The sequence below is a fragment of the Trachemys scripta genome, chromosome 4, assembly GCF_013100865.1.
Source record: "Trachemys scripta elegans isolate TJP31775 chromosome 4, CAS_Tse_1.0, whole genome shotgun sequence".
In the NCBI taxonomy this organism is placed as follows: domain Eukaryota; kingdom Metazoa; phylum Chordata; order Testudines; family Emydidae; genus Trachemys; species Trachemys scripta.
In genome coordinates, this window is record NC_048301.1 from 131,534,028 (window position 1) to 131,552,436 (window position 18,409).

Sequence of the window (18,409 nt, forward strand, 5' to 3'; positions counted from 1 at the left end):
CTTCCATTATCATCATCATCACTCCCATAACCACATTGGTCATTGGGGCACCATCATTGACAAGCAATCAACCAATTGTCTCCACCCCTGACGATTGTGTGTCAGTGCTTGAGTCTCTGCAAAGTCCATTCCTGTCCACTCTTTTATGTTGTCAATCCATCTCTTCGTCTGTCTAGCTCTTCTTCTCTTCCCCTGTACTATCCCTTGGAGGATGATCTTGGATAGGCCAGATGATCTTGTTACATGGCCGTACCACTTTAGCTTGCGCTTCTTCACGGTCGTCAGGAGGTTTTCATATGACCCAGCGCATTGGGTGATGATGTTATGGACCTCTTCATTAGTGACATGGTCAAAGTAGGAGATGCCCAGGATTTTAGGGAAGTATCTCATCTCCGCTACCTGTATTTTCCGTTCAAGTTCTGCTGTAAAGGTCCATGTCTCACACACATACAGAAAAATGGAGATGACCAATGCGTGCAGCAGTTTCAGTTTGGATTCCAGGGAGATGTTCTTGTTCCTCCAAATTGGCTTTAGCTTTGCCACTGTTTCTGTTGTTTGTGCAGTTCTTGCCATAATTTCTGCCTTTGATCCTTCATCTGTGATGATTGCCCCCAAATACTTGAACTGTTTCACTGTCTCCAACTCTTGTCCACTGACAGTGATATGTGAGCTGATCCTGTCATGTTTGTTTGTCATCAGCTTGGTTTTCTCTGCACTGATTTCCATACCATATTTTGTGGAGGTTTCATCCAATCGTTTCACAAGGTTGAAAAGTTTATCTTCGCTACCTGCCAGGCTGTCAATGTCATCAGCGAACCAAAGATTTGAGATTGTTCGCCCCCCCAGTGCTGACTGTGCATATGTGATCTTCTAGGGCATGCGCTCCAAATAGATGTTGAACAGTGTGGGTGAAATAAGGCAGCCTTGTCGGACTCCAACAGTGGTGAACAACCATTCTCCTATTATGCCATTGACAAGAACTGCACTGCTGGCCTTGGAATACAGTTGTTTAATGGTAAAAATAAGCTTATGACCAACACTGTACTTCTTCATGGTTGCCCAGAAAGCTTTATGCCATACTCTGTCAAACGCCTTCTTGAAGTCAACAACGACTGGTGGTGTAAGTACTTCTCAGATAGAACACGAAGATTGAAAATCTGTTCTGTGGTACTTCTTCCAGCACAAAAGCCAGCCTGTTCTTCAGCGACGATATTCTCTGCTTGTGGTTTCAATCTGTTCAATATGACTTTCAACATCACTTTGCTGGGATGGCTAATTAAGCTTATGGTCCGGTAATTTTGACACAATTGCAGGTTGCCTTTCTTTGGCAGAGTGATCATTAGTGACTGTGTCCATGTGGAGGGAAACTCACCGGTCTGCCAGATATTGTTGCAGTTCTTGGTGAGTACATCTATTACTATTTCTCCTACGAATTTCATCAGTTCGGCTGGGATGTTATCAATACCTGTAGCCTTTCTATTCTTGAGTGACTTCACAGCTGACTCCACTTCTTCACACAGTGTTGGAAAGTCATCCTCCTCTGTTGAATCTGGGCTGTCTATGACTCTAGGATCTCCATTTGTCTGGTAGTTGTATAGATCAAAGCAGTAATTTGTCCACCTATTGCTGATGTCCTTTTCTTCTGTAAGACTGTTCCCTTCTTTGACTAGAATTGTATTAGCTTTGGTCCATCTTTCCTTCATCAGATCTTTTACAATCTGGAAGGCTCGTTTGCTATTTTTATTATTGATAACACTCTTCAATTTTAGAGCATTGTTTTTCAACCCATATCTCCTTGGCCACCTTCATTCCTTTCTTGATCTTTCTGTCAATCGCTTTGTATTTATCAGCTCCCTCAGTGCTGTTCTTGTTTCTCTTGAGTTCTCTTCTGATGTCACAGATTTGTAGTATTTCATTTGTGACCCAAGGTTTTGTCTTCTTACGACGTTTCCCAAGAATGTCCATTGCTGCCTCATTCATTACAATATTCAAATTGTTGGTCATTGTTTCTATGTCTTCCTCTAGAGCAAGCAGCGGAGCAAATTTTCCGATGATCATTGCTTGGAATGACTCTGCAATACTTTGGTCTCTAAGTCTTTCAAAGTCAAACTTGATTCTGGTGAACTTTGGCCTAATGATTTTCCTTAGCCGCAGTTTAGCATCACAAAAGTTTAGCATCACAAGGTCATGATCACTTCCAGTATCAGCACCGGGGAAGCTCCTTGTTTTAGCTCTGTTGATCCCAGAACAAAATCAGTTTTGCGCCATGATGTAGTCCAGTGGCTCTCAAACTTTTTTACTGGTGACCCCTTTCACATAGCAAGCCTCTGAGTGCGACCCCCCCCCTTATAAATTAAGAACACTTTTTTATATATTTAACACCATTATAAATGCTGGGGGCAAAGTGGGGTTTGGGGTGGAGGTTGACAGCTCGCTACCCCCATGTAATAACCTCGTGACCCCCTGAGGGGTCTCGACCCCCAGTTTGAGAACCCCTGATGTAGTCGATCTGACTGTGATGTAAACCATCAGGTGCATGCCATGTTGATCGTCTGGATGCTTTATAAAAACAACAAGGAGTCTGGTGGCACCTTAAAGACTAACAGATTTATTTGGGCATAAGCTTTCGTGAGTAAAAACCTCACTTCTTCGGATGCATAGAGTGAAAGAGAATATATTCGAATACTGCATCCTATGATAAATCTGTTCCCTCTTACAAATACTGAACATAGAGCAAATCATTTGGTTTGGTTTCATGTACAATAGCCATCATGCTGTGTGTGAAATATGGAGTTGAGAGCATTAAAATCCATGGCAACATGAATGTTCTGCTTCTCAGCTAATACATCTAGCAAACAAGCCAAGGTTTCACCGAATGGCATAGGGGCATGCATCCATATATCTTCAAGGTTCAAACTGCTCCTTCACAGTAATATTTAATCAAAAGAGGTCTTTCGATTCCACACCAAGGAGTTTACTACATTCATGCTGGTGCTCTTAGGATCACCCTGTCAATGGGGGCACTGGTGTGAAAAAAAATCCTATCTATTACTGCCTCTTGCACTGTTTCTGCAGAATGTTTTGTCCCTGTTAGTCGGGAAAGACAAGCCTCAGGAGAAGAAAGCATACCAAGGTCTCCTACATTAAGTGACCGCAGCATTTTCAATCTTCAGAACATGTCAATTAACAATTTCCCTCCCAGCTCTTGTTTTAAAAAGCTGGGAGGGAAATTGTTTTCCCATCCTGCCAAAATTTCCATGACAGCAAAAAAAATCCCAAATTTAGACAAAAGTCAAAATCTTAATTTTATTAACCAAAAATTTGAAAAAAGAGCCAGGTCAGTCAAAATGTTTGGTTTCAATTTTGACCAATTTATTTACTTACTATAATTACCTTTAATTTGTCAACAAAAAGTCATTTCAAACTGAAAACTGGACTGTTAGTTATCAACAAGTTTCAAGTTGAAAAATTTGTCAAAACTGACCCTTTACCACAAAAAGTTTTGTTCTGACGAATCTGCATTTTCCAGTGAAAAATATTTTGACAAGTTCCTGACCACCTGTAGTTCAAATAGTCATGATGTCTAATGCATATTATTCAGCAAGCAGCTGTAAAAAGGCATCACTCCGCATATGCAAGACTGCGCCCCAGTAACTACTCCTCTCCCCACTCCACCAAAAGAATCAATATATACGATATCTTGTATTGGCTCCATGCCAAGACTGAATAAAATCCATCACAAATATCTCTGAACAGTTTCTCGTGGAGTTTGTCTTCACTAGGTAATCTTAGTGGAATTAAGCAATACTATAAGCAGTTGAATATGATTATCAATAATCATGTTTATTACAGTAAAGTCTAAGGGCCAACCAATGGAACCCCACTGTGCTGCTAGGTGAACAAACACACAGTAGACTGCTCCTGCCCCAAAGAACTTACAATCTAAACCAGTGGTTCTCAAACTATCATTGTGGGCCGCAGGTTGTGGGCCACAGGTTGAGAACCACAGCGCCTCCCCCCTCCCCCCCGCCAACCCTCTACAGTCCCCTATGGCAAGTGCCCCCAACCCAGAGACCCTGCCACAGAGGGGGCCAGGAGGGGAGCCCTGGGCGGGGGGCAGGCAGCTGGAACCCAGGACCCCGCATTGCAGGGCCGGGCAGCTGAACCCCACTGCACTGAGCAGGGAGCCGGGCCGCCAGCAGTCAGACCGGGATCCAGCTGCGGGGGGCCAGGCAGCCAGGACCCCTGCGCTGGGCCAGGAGTGGAGCACCAGGCGCAGGCTGGCAGCCAAGACCCTAGGCGCGGAGCCCCACCTAAAACAGCACCCTGGGAACCCCTGGTTCCCAGCACCCCTCTTCCGAGACACACACTCCTGCCCCCTGCTGCACTCATAAGCCTCCTGCTGGCATGCATCCGAAGAAGTGAGGTTTTTACTCACGAAAGCTTATGCCCAAATAAATCTGTTAGTCTTTAAGGTGCCACCAGACTCCTTGTTGTTTTTGTAGATACAGACTAACACGGCTACCCCCTGATACTGGATGCTTTATGTGCTCCTAATGTGTTTGCAAGAACCAGATTGTTATAGCTGGCAAACTCCAAAATTCTCAGTACTCTCTCATTGGTTACCGCATAACAGAAAGGGCCACAATAATCTCGCCAATCTGCCTGTGCATTAGTACCCACTTTAGCATTCCAGTCTCCCTGTACAATCAGCTGATTGTAAACATTTTAAATTCGCTCATCGTCATAGTCTGTTCTAGGAGCGTAGACTTGTACCAATGGAACAATACACCTGGCACCTCCTAGGAATCTCTGAGGTCGGATGGAAGAACTTTGGAGAGGCATTAACAGAAGAAGGCCATGTACTCTATTACAGTGGAGAGGACAAACATGTTAACAGCATATTGTCAAGTATCAGGGGGTAGCCGTGTTAGTCTGTATCTACAAAAACAACAAAGAGTCTGGTGGCACCTTAAAGACTAACAGATTTATTTGGGCATAAGCTTTCGTGAGTAAAAACCTCACTTCTTCGGATGCATAGAGTGAAAGCTACAGATGCAGGCATTATATACTGACACATGGAGAGCAGGGAGTTACTTCACAAGTGGAGAACCAGTGTTGACAAGGCCAAGCAGCTTTTCCTCTCCTGGAATTGACACCTCCTCATCTATTATTGGGAGTGGACTACATCCACCCTGATTGAATTGGCCTTGTCAACACTGATTCTCCACTTGTGAAGTAACTCCCTGCTCGCCATGTGTCAGTATATAATGCCTGCATCTGTAGCTTTCACTCTATGCATCCGAAGAAGTGAGGTTTTTACTCACGAAAGCTTATGCCCAAATAAATCTGTTAGTCTTTAAGGTGCCACCAGACTCTTTGTTGTTTTTGTTAATAGCGTAGGATTTCTTGTGCATAAAGATATCAAGTATTCAGTATTAGGATGCCACCCAATATCCAGCAGACTTATTTCCATCCATCTAAAGGCAGTACCATTCAATATCACACTCCTTCCGGCTGCTGTAATAACACAAGAGGGAACATACCTGTTCACATGAATTTCAACACACAGTTTAGTTCCCCTCCCACTATCTTTCATTAGCTGGTTATTTAGGTAATGACTCATTACAGGTAATTGGGGCAGGGCCCTGTGACATTGCACTCCATATGATGTTATGAAAATATGCTAATGAGTGTGAATATAAGGTAACTGGAATATGCTTCATGCAAAAGGCCTCTTGTAAGGTATCATTACAAAGCTTATAATCTACTGTGTTCACCCTGTTTGTATGAATGTATCATTCTTGTATCTGAAACTAGGAATATAAAATATATCTGTGAGGTCCCATTGTAGTTATGCAAAGTGTGGGCCATTAATGGTGGTTTAGAATTCTGATAGCTCCCGTCAACTAAGACAACTGACTGTAGATGGCTCTGTTTACTTGCAAGCCTTTCTGTGAGTCAAGCCGGGAAGAATGAAGGCTTTGAGTCTCACAGGACATGTGACCATGTCACCTGGTACTGGAATCCATCTTAAACCTGGTGCTTTTCCATTTAGAAGGAGGGATGGGGACCCAAAGAGACAAAAGATTCCCACCTTGTGCCAAAGGTATATAAGAGGGTGCAACAGAACAAAGGAGACTGCAGTCATGAGAAATCCCCTAGCTATCACCTGAGCTGGAACAAGGACTGTACCAGGGGAAAGGATTGGGCCCAGACTAGAAAGGAGTCTAGTCTCTGAAAGAAACTTATTGGAACATCTCTGAGGGTAAGATTTTATCTGTAATCAGTTTCTTAATGTATTAGGCTTAGACTTGCATGTTTTATTTTATTTTGCTTGGTAACTTACTTCGTTCTGTCTGTTATTACTTGGAACCACTTAAATCCTACTTGTTATACTTAATAAAATCACTTTTTGCTTATTAATTAACCCAGAGCAAATAATTAATATCTGGGGGAGCAAACAGCTGTGCATAACTCTCTATCAGTGTTATAGAGGGTGAACAATTTATGAGTTTACCCTGCATAAGCTTTATACAGGGTAAAATGGATTTATCTGGGTACTGGAAACAGGAGCACTTCTTAAACTGTTTTCAGTTAAGCCTGCAGCTTTTGGTGGATGTGGTTCACACCTGGGTCTGTGTTTGCAGCAGGCTAGTGCGTCTGGCTCAACAAGACTGGGTACTGAAGTCCCAAGCTGACAGGGAAAACAGGCTCAGAGAGAGTCTCAGCACATTAGGTGGCAGTCCCAAGGGGGTTTCTGTGACCCAACCCGTTACAATGGCGTAGTTGAGCAGGATCTGTGCACAGCTCATTGCTTTGAGATACTGGTAGTGATTTTAAGTAAGTTTTAAGTGTGGTGGCTGGAGAACAGACAAAGTGGTTACCGGTTTGTTATTTTCTGTTTGCTTATTTTGGGTAAGGGAAATAGGGACAGAAAAGTAAGCAAAATAAGTAAGAGTGACGATCAAAAGAAGCTAGAACTGCACAAGTTGCAAATTGCCCAGAAAGGCTGAACACTGGGTGCTGGGAAAGTCTCTGTTAACTAAGAAGGCCCTGAGATGAGTGCATCTCAGTTTCAGTGAACTGTAGAGGGATGTGGCCCAACCTCTGTGTCTGTGCTGATGCTGACTGGAGTGTCTAACTCAGCAAGACAGGAGTGGAGGGGCACCTGTTCTGGCAGGAGGGGGTTCTCAGTGGTATCCCAGCCGATCGAGTGACAGTCTCAAGGAGAGACAAATGGAAACTGATGCGCAATTTGCCTGGGAAAAGGCTGCCATGGAGGTAGAAGCAGCCAGACAAGGGGCTGCACACCAACAAACCCTGGACTTAAAAGACAAAGAAATTGAGGCCCAGAGACAAGCATAAATTGAGACCCTGAAGCATGAACTGGCTGTAATGGAGTGGAAGAGGTGCACAGAGATATGAATCCTGGGGGTGAAAGTTGGGGTCCTGGTGACTGCTGCGGTGGGAACAGACCCCAAGGACTCTGTAGCTGGAAGCAAGCCCAGCCTGAGTGAAAGGGAGGGGATTTTGCTGGCCAGTGAAGGGTCTGTCATAGTTGGTAGCTGTGAGTCCACATCTGGATCAGGGTCATCTTCCCTTTTGGGGGACACAGGAGTGTCTGCCCCAGAGGAGAGTCAAAGAGGAATTTTAGGTATACAGCCTCCGCCATGGACAGTGTCCAAGTCTCTGGCAGTAAGTTCAGTAGGAGGGTGTGACTTTGCACTCCATATGATGTTATGAAAATATGCTAATGAGTGTGAATATAATGCTACTGGAATATGCTTCATGCAAACAGTCTCTTGTAAAGTATCATTACAAAGCTTATAATCTACTGAGTGTGTTCATCCTATTTGTATGCATGTATCATTCTTGTATCTGAAACTAGGAATATAAAATGTAACTCTGAGGTCCTATTGTAGTTATGCAAAGTGTGGGCCATTAATGGTGGTTTAGAATCTTGATGGCTTCCATCAATTAGGACAATTGACTGTAGATGGCTCTGTTTACTTGCAAGCCTTCCTGTGAATCAGGCTGGGAAGAATGAAGGCTTGGGGTCTCACAGGACATGTGACAATGTCACCTGGTACTGGAATCCATCTTAAACCTGGTGCTTTTCCATTTAGAAGGAGGGATGGGGACCCAAAGAGACAAAAGATTCCTGCCTTGTGCCAAAGGTATATAAGAGGGTGCAACAGAACAAAGGAGACTGCAGTCATGAGAAATCCCCTAGCTACCACCTGAGCTGGAACAAGGACTGTACCAGAGGAAAGGATTGGGCTCAGACTAGAAAGGAGTCTAGTCTGTGAAAGAAGCTTATTGAAACATCTCTGAGGATGAGATTTTATCTGTAATCAGTTTCTTAATGTATTAGGCTTAGACTTGTGTGTTTTATTTTATTTTGCTAGGTAACTTACTTCGTTCTGTCTGTTGTTAATTGGAACCACTTAAATCCTACTTGTTATACTTAATAAAATCACTTTTTGCTTATTAATTAACCCAGAGCAAGTAATTAATATCTGGGGGAGCAAACAGCTGTGCATATCTCTCTATCAGTGTTATAGAGGGCGGACAATTTATGAGTTTACCCTGTATAAGCTTTATATGGAGTAAAATGGATTTATTTGGGGTTTGGACCCCATTGGGAGCTGGGTATCTGGCTTAAGCTGTTTTCAGTTAAGCCTGCAGCTTTTGGGGGATGTGGTTCACACCTGGGTCTATGTTTGCAGCAAGTTAGCGCGTCTGGCTCAACAAGACAGGGTACTGAAGTCCCAAGCTGCCAGGGAAAATGGGCTAAGAGGTAGTCTCAGCACATCAAGTGGCAGTCCCAAGAGGGTTTCTGAGACCCAGCCCATCACAGTCCCCTCAGCAAGTATGACAACTTTTGGTTTGTGATTGTTCTGCCAAGGATATCTGCCCAGTTAAATTGCATTTATTATTTTTTCATTTTCTGTTAATGTTCACAATTGTTAGGCAGACCAAGTCTAGGGGGAATTATTCAGTGCTAGTAGGATCTTGACAACAGTTGAAGGGGTTGGGAGGGACTTTCACAACTGGATTCTGGCGACTGTAGGGTTTGGGAATAAGGGCACTTACTAGCTGTTAACTGTGAGTAACCCCATGGTTCAAAGCAGTCATGGTTTGCAGGGGTGGTTGGGGGAGGGGGTTGAGGAGAGGTCATTTTAGTGCTGTTCGGTTACTTCAATTTATTTTTCCTGTTCTAAGTGTTGTCAAACTCACAGGGAACTTTATCTACCCTTTTCTTTTTCTTCCCCAATTAATAAAATTTATCTGTCATTTCCATGCATGTTGCACTTTCCACATGTCTCCAGTTTACTATGTTCTATTAACATATACCTGGACAGGAGGGAGTTGGGGTGGGTTGGGAGGACAGAAAGGACCTTCAGTTTTCTACCCAGGGGAGTTATGTGACTCACGGTACCGACTGGTGGGGTCTAAAGCAGGGGGCCGGGGGGGGGGGGGGGAAAGACAAAACAATTTACCCTTTCATCACAGCCAGAATGAAGGGTCCACACATAAGTAAACAAAAATAACATTTACTGAAACTAGTGAATGTAGCATAACTCTGAACATATTTTAAAAGCAACCATGAAATAGCGGGGCACATGATAGCCTTCAGGCACAGTCTCAGTCAGGCTCATTGTTCCCCTCCTACATGGTCACAGGGTTTCTCCTAGTAGGGGCTTTGGATGCCAGTGCAGGGTGCTGTGCCTGGAGTCCTGCAGCCCCTGTCTTGTCACTGGGGTGGGGTTTGAATCCTCCATCTCAGCAGCACCCTGCGCTGCAGATGCTGGAGGAGGAGTAGATGGCAGATGAGGAGGAGGTGCCAGTTCCCAGACATCGGCAGTGGCTATTATGGCAGGCAGGACTGAATCCTTTCCACCACTACTTGTACCTGGGACTACAACAAAGCATGCTTCCAGTCCCTTTGGGCAAGCTCCTGCTCCCTTTACCGAGTATCCTGCTCCATTATTGACCCCTGCCTCTGGTGAAAATGTTCCTTCCACTGAGCAGCCCATTCCTCCCTTCCTCCCATAAAGTCAAAATGCTTCTGGCTCCTTCTGTTGAGGCCAATGAGCAGGTCCTCAAGTGTCCTCCCTCTGCTCCTACTGTGCCTGGGCTGCTGCTCCTGGCTCCCAGGCAGAATGAGGTCATCCTTCTCAGCCAAAAGGTCCTGCCAAGTCAATCACAAGAGCAGCATTATATTTTTTCTTTCCCTTCAAAGCGGGTAAAAAATCCTCCGACATAACATAACTTTGCTGTTGAAGGCCACAATACAGACACTTTTTGGCATTTCAGGAATGCAGTTGTTTCATTACCCTTATTTCTCAGATAACGTTTGCAGTCCCTCAGAAACGAGCACATGCTTAAAATTTTAGGTAGCATGAAATAATAGTTTTTAAAAAAATTTAATGTCTTTACGTGTGTGATTGGGTCGGTGGGCTGGGGGGTGCATTTATTTTAGGGGCAATGTTAATGGTTCCCACTCTCTTTTTTTAAGTCTGGCCATCAACTAGACAGAAAAAATAGCAGTTTTGAAAGTACCAGACTGGAAAAGGGAGGTGGCTTCTCAGTCCTGTGGTGGGGATCCAACAGTCTATGCCAGAGAGATGTTGGTGTTGCTGCTCACCCCTCTAGCTATTGCTGAATGGAGGGGTTTTGGTGAGCTATGAACATGGACCCAGAACATTTGTACTACCATTGGACCTTAAGAACCAGCTAGAATTTCTGCTGCACCCAAAATTTGTGGACATAATACCTACAGGACTGGAAGGCAATCCAAACAGAAATACATTATATACTAAGATAGAAGATAGTGCCTGCATGGAGAGGGAGAAGCAAACCACTGCAAATGCTTACCCTTCCCAAGCCAGCCCACACAGTGTCAGGAAATCCAGCCCCTTCATCTAGTGAAGAGCAGAGAAAGGAACAGGGAAAGAAAGAATCACAAAGCAATTGTACTTTTTCCCCATGAACTTTCCAATCTAGACTGCAAGCCACACACTTTCCCTGTGCAACCACTGGAGCAGATCCACCCCCTGCACATGTCTTTCTCCTGCCTTGTGAGGCATGGCTCCAAGGAGAGAGACCCCAAACACTGGGGAGCAGAAATGTTTGAAAACATTTGTACTGTGACAGCAGGCCACGGTCACATTCTTTGGAGAAGCACAGATTCCACTTTTCCTTCTTGTATGTAAACAGATAGATTAACAATAGTTTCCCTGGTTGCAAATGCAGGGGGTAGGCTATCTGTTGAAGGCTGAAAGTCAGGAGAGGGTGTGGGAGCTGGCTCTGAGAGAAGCAGAGAGACAGGACTTCTTAGGCACAGAGCTCATTGGAAGGGCAGACTTGGGATTTCTAGGCAAGGAAACTGCCTGCTTCTGTTTGTTTCTATAGCATTCAAACAGGCCTATGTGTGCATTTTTGGTAAATAAACAAGATTGCACCAAGAACAGACCTGACTTATCACCATTTATTTTCCTACCAGAAACAATCCCACAATACTCCAGACTTTGGCTACCCACTCAGGCCAAAGGGGCTGTGACACTGACAGACCAGGTGCCAGCTCATGTTGAAGCTCCACGTCAATTCACTTGTGTATTAGTATAGATCAATGTAACTGTTAAATGTATAAGTGTGAATTCGGTGTTTAAACTTCATGAAAATGAATGGGTTATTACTAGGGCTGTCGATTAATCGCAGTTAACTCATGTGATTAACTAAAAAAATTAATAGCAATTAATTGCCGATTTAATCGCACTGTTAAACAATAGAATACCAATTGAAATGTATTAAACATTTTTGGATGTTTTTCTACATTTTCAATTATATTGATTTCAATTACAACACAATACAAAGTGTACAGCGCTCACTTTATATTATTTTTTATTACAAATATTTGCACTGTAAAAATGATAAACAAAAGGAATAGTATTTTTCAATTCACCTCATAAAAGTACTGTAGTGTAATCTCTTTAACCTGAAAGTGCAACTTACAAATGTAGATTTTGTTGTTGTTACATAGCTAAACTCAAAAATAAAACAATGTAAAACTTTAAGAGTCTACAAGTCAATTCAGTCCTACTTCTTGTTCAGCCAGTCGCTAAGACAAACAAGTTTGTTTACATTTACGGGAGATAATGCTGCCCGTTTCTTATTTACAATGTCAATGAAAGTGAGAACAGACGTTCGCATGGCACTTTTGTAGCTGGCATTGCAAGGTATTTACGTGCCAGATATGCTAAACATTTGTATGCCCCTTCATGCTTCAACCACCATTCTAGAGGACATGCTTCCATGCTGATGACACTCATTAAAAAAAGAATGTGTTTATTTGTAAATTTGTAAATTTGTGACTGAACTCCTTGGGGGAGAATTGTATGTCTCCTGCTCTGTTTTACCCACATTCTGCCATATATTTCATGTTATAGCAAAAAGAAGAACAGGAGTACTTGTGGCACCTTAGAGACTAACAAATTTATTAGAGCATTTAAGTACTCCTGTTCTTCTTTTTGCGGATACAGACTAACACGGCTGCTACTCTGAAACATGTTATAGCAGTCTCAGATGGTGACCCAGCACATGTTGTTCATTTAAGAACACTTTCACTGCAGATTTGACAAAATGCAAAGAAGGTACCAATGTGAGATTTCTAAAGATAGCTACAGCACTTGACCCAAGGTTTAAGAATCTGAAGTGTCTTCCAACATCTGAGAGGGACGAGGTGTGGAGCATGCTTTCAGAAGTCTTAAAAGAGCAACACTCCAATGTGCTAACTACAGAACCTGAACTACCAAAAAAGAAAATCAACCTTCTGCTGGTGGCATCTGACTCGAATAATGAAAATGAACGTGCGTCAGTCCACACTGCTTTGGATTGTTATCGAGCAGAACCCCAGTGTCATCAGCATGGACTCATGTCCTCTGGAATGGTGGTTGAAGCATGAAGGGACATATGAATTTTTAGCGCACCTGGCACATAAATATCTTGCAATGCTGGCTACAATAGTGCCATGCGAACACCTGTTCTCACTTTCTGGTGACATCTTAAATGAGAAGTGGGCAGTATTATCTCCTGCAAATATAAACAATCTCGTTTTCAAGCGATTGGCTGAACAAGAAGTAGGACTGAGTGGACTTGTAGGCTCTTAAGTTTTACATTATTTTATTTTTGAATAGTTATTTTTTGTACATAATTCTACATTTGTAAGTTCAACTTTCATGATAAAGAGATTGCTCTACAGTATTTGTATTAGGCGAATTGAAAAATACTATTTCTTTTGTTTTTTACCGTGCAAATATTTGTAATAAAAATAAAATAAAGTGAGCACTGTACACTTTGCATTGTGTTGTAATTGAAATCAATATATTTGAAAATGTAGAAAACATCCAAAAATATTTAAATAAATGGTAATCTATTGTTTAAAAGGGCAATTAATTGTGCAATTAATCGCGAATTTTTTAATCATGCGATTAATTGCAATTAATTTTTTTAATTGCTTGACAGCCCTAGAACTTATTACACCTCTACCCCAATATAACGCTGTCCTCAGGAGCCAAAAAATCTTACCGCGTTATAGGTGAAACTGCGTTATATCGAACTTGCTTTGATCCGCCGGAGTGCACAGCTCTGCCCCCCCTCCCCGGAGCACTGCTTTACCGCGTTATATCCTAATTTGTGTTATATCGGGTCACGTTATATCGGGGTAGAGGTATATGTGCACTGTTTTAACGTATATGTATCCTATTATAATGTAATAGCAAACATATACATTGCGTATACCCCTGCAACTAAATAACCCATCAAATGAAAAAGAAGCCTTGTGGAATGGAAATGAAAATCTTTAACAGAAAAGTGTTAATTTCAAAGCAAGTGGCCACTGTGTGTGATGACCGGTGGTCAAAGACTCTAAGTGCATTCCTCACTCATCATCATCAAAGGAAAAGTCCATCTGGGTAGTGACCCTGTCAGCTTGTCTTCTGTGAGAATAAGATGTAAGAATGGATTCAAGGAAAGATCTTTTATCTCTGGACTCTTACAGGGAAGTGTTCCAGATGCAAAGTGGAGATCCCCAGTGACAATCTGGGTACCCTGAAAAGAATTTTGGGAAACTGGCAATTTATTACATCATTGCCACCATTTGGAATTACAAATGGTGACTTACCTGTGCATATATTTTACCTGCTTTAACCTGTCAATAACTCATTTCCTTTTCTTAGCTAATAAACCTTTAGTTAGTTTAGTATAGAATTGGCTGCCAGTATTGTCTTTGGTGTAAAAGCTGAGTACCAATTGATCTGGGGTAAATGACTGGTCCCTTGGGACTGGTGTGGTGTGATTTTTGGTTTAAGTGACCTTTTATCACAAAGTCCAGTTTGTCTGGTTGGCAAGATAGACTAGAGAGTCTAAGGGGACTGTCTGTGACTCTATAGTAAGACTGGTATAGTGATCCAGGAGTTTAAATTTGTCACTGGCTAGGTGAAATCTAATTATAGAACACACCACCAGTTTGGGGTATCTGCCTGTTTTCTGACAGTCTGCCCTGAGGTAGGTACTCACATTTGTGAGCCACTCCAGACGGCTTGACGGGGCAACTTTCCCAAGCCTGACTCCCTTTGTTCTTTAATGGATATATTCTAATCCAGTATGCATAGGAATTCAAGGAAAGAATCATAGAATTCCAGGGTTGAAAGGGACTTCAGGAGGTCATCTAGTCCAACCTCCTGCTCAAAGCAGGACCGATCCCCAATTAAATCATCCCAGCCAGGGCTTTGTCAAGCCTGACCTTAAAAACCTCTAAGGAAGGATATTCCACCACCTCACTAGATAACCCATTCCAGTGCTTCACCGCCCTCCTAGTGAAATTTTTTTCCTAATATCCAATCTAAACCTCCCCCATTGCAACTTGAGACCATTACTCCTTGTTCTGTCATCTGCTATCACTGAGAACAGTCTAGAGCCATCCTCTTTGGAACCCCCTTTCAGGTAGTTGAAAGTAGCTATCAAATCCCCCCTCATTCTTCTCTTTTGCAGACTAAATAATCCCAGTTCCCTCAGCCTCTCCTCATAAGTCATGTGCTCCAGCCCCCTAATCATTTTTGTTGCCCTCCGCTGGACTCTTTCCAATTTTTCCACATCCTTCTTGTAGTGTGGGGCCCAAAACTGGACACAATACTCCAGATGAGGCCTCACCAATGTTAAATAGAGGGGAATGATCACGAAAGGCCAAAGTGAGGAGAGGAAGATGGACATTTCTGCCCCTCTGTGCAATCTAAACGGGGGGCAGGTGGCTGGTTAGCCTCATTAATAACGAAAGCTGCTTGATGTGATTTATACATGACAGAAGGGTTTTTGAAAATCTATTTTTTAAAATGAGCCAAAACAAATATTGACACTCTACCCGGTCAAAGGCCTTCTTTGCATCCAGAGATAACACTAATTAAGGTTTGGACTCTAATTGGGCTGAAAGTACTAGATTTAGTACACACTGGACATTATCTACTCCATGATGTCCAACTATAAGTTCCACTCAACTCTGTGGATAAGTCTTCTCCATGTCAATATAGATTGCAGACAGTCTACTGGAGTGCTGAAATTGTGTCTAACTAAATTCTTTAGTAGTGCTTCAGCTGATTATGCAACTTGTAACAGTGACACTTTGTATTATACATGCCAGAACCCTATTTTCAATATCTTAGAACTATTTCCCCCCCCCCCCCCCAAATTCTGCATTTTGAACTCTAGCGGCAAACAATATGAAGGCTGAAGTTTTAAAGTGTAGTCAAATTTGAGTTAACTCCTTGCAAACAAACCCACGAAAGACCAAACTCAGGCCTCATCTAGCAGATTGCAATGTCAATGGAAAGATTTATGGCCTGCTTCAATAGTGATGAAACAGTGGTTATCTGCTTGGTTTACTAACAGATGAATGGATTTTCATGTAACTTAAAAAAAATCTTTGTGCTGACACCAAGTATAGAAATTTCCAGGCTCAAAGAAAAAATTTGGAGTGAGTGAGAAGAGCTGTTTGTAACTGGACAAAAGCTGCAACTTCATCTGTAAGATTCACAACCACAAAATCTATTACACAGTGAAAAAACTAAAAGAGAGTGGTGGATCTGTAATCCAAATTAGAATTTGCAGTCCTTTGTCTCCTTCTAGTGGCTGGTTCACATCAGACATTTATAAGTCTGCTAACGTGTCCAGCTAATGGATTACAGATAAAAATTTTCAAAATGGCTAAGTGACTAGGTTCCTAAGTCCTATTTTCAAAAGTGACTTAGGCACTTAGGAGGGTAAGTTTTATTGAAAGTCCCTGGGGCTTAGACTCCTAACTCACTCAGTGATTTTTGAAAATTTTACGCATCATCCTTTAGCTCAAGCTGTGAAGTTTTTACCATTGAAGGTCTTGGGTTTAAACCTTATTATCAATCCAAGCAGGGTTAGTTACAAAATGTTGCCCTCTGCAGGCCTTCAACTTCAGTAGACCCCACATGCTCAGGATGAGTGTCACCAGATGGAGGAAGCATGTAACTCACCCTAGGAAAGAAACTGCCTTTGTCTCCCTTCATTGGCTGGTCCAAAAAATACAGGTTTATGAAACTGCTAATGTTTAACAGCTAGTGAATGTATTCCTTTAGCTCAAGCAGTAATGCTTGTGCTTTTAGCAGTGAAGGGCCCAAGTTCAAACCCGTTGTCAGCCTAAGTGGAGGCAGTACAATCTCTTATTAACATTCCTGGGTCATCCTTTATTACATGACGTCATTAAGAATTTAAGGGTGAGATCTTCACTCTTGCTCTGGCCCATTTACACCAGGTAAAAGGAGCAGAGCAGAGTAAAAGGGCCTTAAAAGCTTGGATGCAGTTGGGGAAGGAACTGCAGAAGACAATAAGTAAGATGGCAAGTGTCCAATATAGGCAACTTTGGCCACAATGTAAACACAGACCTCCCCAAAGATAAGCTGCATAGAAAAAAAATAGCAGGAGCTATAATAAATGTTATTCAGCCTGAAAACACAAAGTTGGCTTTTTTGTGTATAAAACAAACATAACATCAAACAATATGGTGAATTATTTTGTATTTAAGGCACTCATCACTTTGGTAGCTGAGTGCGCTTTGCATGGCTTAAATCCAGTCACTACCATTGCCAAATATGAACAGTCAAACATCACACTCAAGGGAACAGAGAAAGACTGATCAGTTGGCTATGTGCTCAGGGTATCATAACTCTCAATAAGTGGGAAGCCTACACAGCGGGATGTGTAGCCAAGTTTACATTTAATTATTGTTGGCCTTTTGCCGAGCAGTAGCAGATTTCAGGGTCTTTTAAGTCAGGTTCCCCCTGGAGAAGAAATTGGTGATATGGATTTTGTTTATTTACAAAATGTACCCAAGTCCTGTTCCCTTGAACAAGTGGTCACAAACTCTACAAGGGTAACTGCCTCCTGCAGAAACTTCAGCTAAAGCACCACTGCTTTGTGACCAGGAAGCAGATGTCTCGGGTCTCCATTTCTTTTGGAATCTTTGTGCTCAACACATTGTTCCTTGCTCCTGCTTCAGCTTCTGGGCTTTACCTGGGAACCCCCATGTCCAAACCCGCTCACCTAGCACTATATAGCCTCAAAAGGTGAGTGTGGGCATCAACCCTCCTTCTGTGCAACTGCTTTGCAATACAAAGGAACTTCAGAAAGTGTTAAACTGCCCACAAGACAGTGTTTTAACTCACACAATCCCCTTACTAGCTGATCGGGTGCTTAATATGGTTAATTTAAACTCTTTCTGTGGAGAGTTTCAAGCCTATACATCAATGATTTAATGTATATGAGATCAGCACCTATTGGCACAACAATACATTTCTGGTGGTAATGAATTTAAGAGGTACTGAACTGCTACTAAAGGTCCTATCTTTGGCTATCCCAAGTGTCACCTTTAAGATAGTTAGTTACAGTGCTCTTGATAAGCATAGATCAGAGATGGAAAGGTGCTCTTTTAGGTAGTGAGATTTTAGGCCTAGGCCATATGGGGCTTGTGAGTAATGACTGACACCTTGACTATGACAAGGCAAGATCCACATCCAAGCCCCCGTTTCCACCTGTAGTTGGCAAAGATGTTCTGGACACTAATGCAGTTTGTATGGCTAGGAGCAGTGAGGTGTCTAGTTAAACCCCAAGACTGTGGGGGTTGACCACATCTGAGCAGATGGAGCAGTAACAAATTGCACCAGTGCTTCCTCTCAAAAATACTTTCCCTTGCTAATGAGCAGCACCTCCATCTTCTCCCAAATAAGTTTTAGAGACCTGGCTTTCATCCAGGTCCCCTTGCAACTACTGCGTCTGATGAAGAACCGTAGAGCTGAATATCATCCACATGCTATCTCTTCCTGCA